Below are 5,875 nucleotides of genomic sequence, written 5' to 3'. Positions count from 1 at the left end.
TTCCGCTCGTCGTCATGCTCACATACCAGCACCGAAGGCCGCCAAACGCCAGGGTAAACGGGCATGGCTTCCCTTCGATATGCTTAATTTTGATGGCATGTCAGTTAACACCGACCACCAGCGTGGTGGACCAGAGGGCGCCGGTACCGGAAGTAGGGCTGGTAGCGCTAGAGCTACTGCCACGGAGACGACGGCCCGAGAGACGGACGGACGGAGGGCCTCGTCGGCAACGGACGGTGCGGCAGGCGGGTCGGCGTAGCGACATGGAGAGGCTGGGCTTTCCATTATGTAATAGAACGTTAATGGTCTTAGCAACAAATTATGCGACCAAGATTTTGTTGATATGATGTGCGAAAATGATATAAATTTCTTGTATGAATCTTGGGATAATAAGCAATCAAAATTTGAAATTAATGGGTATAAATGCTGCCTTTTTTCGTAAATTTATGAAATTCCAATTTATTTATACTTACATTATATAGCTGTACATGACATGTCACATCTTATAAATATAATACAAATGTATATCGTAAACAACAGCATACTAAAAAATGTATGTCATTGTTTTCAGAATGGTTGGACTGCCCTGCACAACGCAGCATATTTGTGTCTACCAGATGTTGTTAATGTCTTGCTCTAAAATGGCTGTGATGTACACAAACAAAACAAGGTATACATTGCAATGTAAATCAGTTTCATCGACTTAACAACTTGCGATATAAATGTTGTGGTGATTTTAGAGTTCATTTATACTCACACTCCGGCGAGGCCCATTCAGCAAGTGCCTCGATAAGATTGTAAGTCATGTTTTGCTCTTTTGAGCATAGTGCACATACACAATGTAGCCCTGGTAAGGGCTATCCTGGTTTTAACATGCACCAGTGTAAAACACGGTCTTACGGGTCATAAACAAATACTCAATTGCCGAAGATATTGCTAATCTATTATCGTAATAAATAATTTCATAACATGTAGATCAAGGAGCGCTAGTATAATTTCAAGAAAAATGTGATCAATCCTTAATTATCCATAATTTCTTTTTGGTGCAATGGAATGGTTGAATGACAACCAGTGTCGTGTTAACTAAAAATAAAACAATTGGTGACTCTTATGAATCACTTTATTCACATCAACCGTGTTAAAAATGATTATTCACAATGACTGCATGACAGCCATCTATGCTTCGGGATGAGTGTGCAATATCGCAATAAAAGAATGACGTTCAGCTGGGAGAGATAGCATGCTCTCTGATCAAGGCAGGGTGTAGTGTGAACTGGGGGAGGTAAGTGATCTGAGTAAGATTGCTCTCTTGCTTTCTTGTTTGTCTCACTTTCATCATGTTTCCTCATATGACATTATGCACTGTTCAACGCGTTAAAGCTGCACTCTAACAGATTGACAGTTTTGACTATTATCTTAAGTCTAGAAATCAGCTGAGTTTGGCATCAATGCCTTCAATTCAGTACTTAAAGATAACCTATTAAAGAACAGATCTCAATTATTTAGAAAACTGCCAAACAATCATTTTTCTTAAAGTGTTAGAAACGCTTTTAGACATTAAACACAAATTTACGAAGGGGACTCTGAAAATCTGTGATCTGATGTTTTGTCAACAGTGTTTTATCTCTGTGTCCAGACATTAATGCAAAAACTGGCTTATTCCAAGAAAAAAAGTATTAACAAGTTGAAAAAACAGTCAATCTGTTAAAGTCCAGCTTTAAGTTAGGTCATGTGTGTAAAAAGTACTGGCTTGACATGCAACTTACTCAACTGACCTGTACGGTTTAGTGTGAGTCCTTTTTATGCGCTGTTAATTCAGTGTGCTCATAATGATAAAAAACATACGGAATGTATCCTCAAATTCTTCTCAGAAATATAAGAAAGGATGTCAACCTGTAAAAAATGTATTTTGGTAAACCTTTATTATCATTATTGTATACATGTAGTCATCAATATAAATATTAAAAAGAAAGGATTTTTTAAGTTCAAATATGAACTGCAAAAAAAGTATATTTCATAACGTAGAATGAAAATACATATTACATTTACACTGCTTTTTCAGACAATAATGTATTTGTGTAGACTGTTGGATGTATATAAAATAAATTTTAATAGCACTTGCATTTCAATCATTTCCCTTGGGTACAGTTTTTATTTTGTAAAATGAAAAATTATGGTAATGGAGATTTCATTTATATAGAAAATAGAAAATAGAAATTCTGCTTGCTTTCAAAATGTCTCAGTCAAAACTGTCAATCTGTTTGCAGGCCGACCTGGCGGCGCTGATGTGTGCTGCGTTCCATAATCATCCTGAGGTTGCCATGACCCTCATTGATGCTGGCTGTGAACTTAACGCTGTTGGCGTTGTGAGTTATTATCTTTTGATCATTACGAACGATATGTTTTATTACATTTTGAAGCATTTTATTTATTTTTTTGAAGAAGAAGGTTGTATAAATGTCTACCCTAAAATGACCTCACTGTTTTGTTATTTAAAAAAAAAACTATTTGATCACAAACGTTTGTTACATTTATTTTATCAAATTATCCTGACCATTAATTCCGGTCTGTGTTGCAAATGGCTTTAGCTTTACATATAATAATCCTGTTACTAATATATCAAGCAAGTAATTTGATGAAAGTTACATTAACTTATACTAAGTCGCTCTGGTTGGCACGATGGTGCACGAGGATGTGTACTTCTGTTGTGGTGGAATCCAGAGAACCCGGAGAAAACCCTCTTGTCCAGCTTAGCGACCACCCACCAGTTTGCCCCAGAACCCAGGAATCGAAATCCCGATTGCATGGGTAAAAAGTGAGAGCACTAATCACTGGACTAACTGGACAACCAAATTAATGATATATTGATTATTATTTCTTCAGACGTTCTGGACAGCACTCCACTGGGTGGCTGACAGAGACAATGATGAGCTCGTGTACATTCTCCTGGAGGCAGAGGCTGATTCTCATTTACATTATTTACATTTGACAATCGCAGTATGGTGTGAAAACTATAAAAATATTCATGTTGAAACAAGGATTGATAAATGCTACAAAGGGACTTTATTTTTTACCTCGAAATAGCGATTATTTCGAGATAGTGATCTCAGATTAATGATAAAAACAATAATTCAACAATGAATGAAGAAAATTGGGACCAAAACATTAATTCGAAATAGCAATCATTTGGAATAAACCGTGCTCAGAATAGCGGTGTTTAAATGTAGGTGTTAATAACTTTAGCTAATTACTGAGTTATTGCCCTTTATGTGTTTTTTTTTGCTGTCATTTTTTTTCCAGACATTACATTGCAAACTACTAGATGGAATGTATTGAAACTTCATACAATGGTAAAGCACAATGAGAGGAAGTGTAGTGCACAAGATCCATAACTCTATTTTAGCTAATTAATACTTTTTTTCTTGTCCCGAGCATAACTTAAAACTATTGGATGGAATGTATAAAAGCTTCATACAGTGATAGATCATAATAAAAGGAAGTGCAGTGTACAGGAACCGCAATTCTATTTCAGCTAATTACAGAGTTACTGCCCTTGGCTACTTGTTCTTGTCCGGAGCATAACTTGAAAACTATTGGATGGAATTTAATAAAACTTCATACAGTGGTACAGCACAATGAGAAGGAGTTCAGTGTACTTGAAGCATTACACTATTTTAGCAAATTACAGAGTTATTGCCTTTTTCTGTGTTTTATTTTTGTGTGTCAAACGTTTGTCCGGACAATAACTTGAAAACTACTAGATGGAATGTCATAAAACTTCATACAATGATAAATCATAATGAAAGGCGGCGTTCGGGGGAATTAATTACCTTCAGTGATAGCTCTAGTTTATTTTGTTATCATGTAGGCCTACAACTGTACGGAATTCAAACACTTCACAATAAATATGTTCTTATTGATAATGATTACAATTGTATATTTTTAAGGGACACAATGGTTGTCAGATTTTTTTTTAAATCTATTCATTTATTTTAATTTACACATATACATACTTTTTATCGATCACTTGCCAGATACCAATGTAAAAAGAATTGTGTTAATTTTAGCGTAACTCATGCTTTACAGCAAAATGTCCACTGTGATATTTTATTTATATTATTAATTTTCATAGCTGACACAAAAGAGCTCTAATTTTACTTTTGATGATATTTCATCATTGTTACAAGCATAATGTTTGCCTTTCAAATGAGAAATGTTTTTGAAATGACCTTTAAAAAGTGAACGAGCAGATTCTGTTACATTTTTTACGTGTTTGCTACTCGCATTCTGCAATATTGTTGATGTGCGCCTTTTGAACTTTCATTACATGCCTGGAAACTGTAATTGATAAAATCACTTTTCGGAATAAAACTGATGTGGTGTGATGTTGTGAATGAGTTTGAAACAAAAAAAATGGAATTAGACTAAATAGTGTGCTTTCCATGGATTCCACATTTCCTTCTTTTTTCTACTTTCTTCTCACTTGAAATGTCTCCTATTTTTTCCTACTTTTTGGTAATTCTTTCATTAAATTCGTCATAGCTGTGAAAATACATCACCATCATGCTATATAGAAAATGGTAATAAGGAGTTCTTAAATTAATGAAAAACCCTTATTTTCCGAACCTTTTAAGCTGGATTTGTTTCTGTAGTTATTCCTATAAATATTTATACCAACTGCATAACTGGTCAAATACTACGGCATGGCCTCGGATTCTGTTCTCTTGTGCACACTTCTAGGAAGGATACTTTTGTCACTTTGTAAATCATTCTTTTAATTCTTCGCCATAGAGTAACAAAGTTTTTTTTTTTTCATTAGTAGCATTCAAAGTGAATGTATCATTTCGTTTTCGATTATTTTCTACTGGTGTTTTCTTTTCGTGTTACCTTATATAATCTTTTAGTTCCCTGTACGCTCAAACCTTTATAATAATTCAAAATGCGTTTCTTACACTGGAACAGATGTGACATCCGTATACTTAATTTATATAATGGCCATAACTTAGTTAATTGAGGCCACATCTAGTAATTCGTGGTAAAACACATCTGACATCAACTATATTTATGAATAAATCAGACACAAGCACTGAGAATTTAAAATTATAATGCAATAGAAACACCGATATATTTCGTTTTTGTTTTACTTTTCTCGCTTAAGTGATCACTCCCATTTGAAAAGCCAAAAGTTTTCATGGTATTAAAATCTTTTCCACTCAGTTGTTGGATAACATTGGTCATTCCTCACATATATGTACAACTAATTCCAGTTTCAGGTTTATTAAAAAGAAGGCAACATATGACAAAGTACAAATATGCATAATCAATAAAAACATAACAAAATACATTTGTATAAGAAATTTGATACATGAAACACAATCAGAAGCAAAACAATACAAGAGCTAAAATGACAAAATTTCAAAGTAAATAAATATGAGAATAGTTTTTAGCTAGACTATTCGAGGAATAAGGAGGTCTTTACTACTCGCCTCAGCGTCGGCGTTCGGTTCAAGTTTTAGGGCAAGTTGAGATTTTCACTTATAACTTCAATACCCTTCATTCGATTCACTTAATACTTCACACAGTTGTTCAGGGCCGTGACGTAATGAGGTTAGATAACTTCATATTATCCTTTATACAACATAATTGCCCCTGATTGACTCTGGAATTAAGCTTAATGTTTTAGGGCAGGTTGGGATATTTATTAAGACCTTTCCTGAGATTGTGTTTTTTGCTCCAAGATGTATGGTCTAGGTAAAGGTCACTGTTGCTAAAAATAGAAATACAAGTATAGTTACTACTAAATAACTCAAGTAAGGGTTGACAAAGTGTGACGTAACTTGGTATATAGGACAAGTTTATTCAGATTGGATTGGCT

This window comes from Mya arenaria, chromosome 12 (genome assembly GCF_026914265.1).
Source record: "Mya arenaria isolate MELC-2E11 chromosome 12, ASM2691426v1".
Classification (NCBI taxonomy): domain Eukaryota; kingdom Metazoa; phylum Mollusca; class Bivalvia; order Myida; family Myidae; genus Mya; species Mya arenaria.
This window is presented reverse-complemented; position numbering follows the sequence as displayed.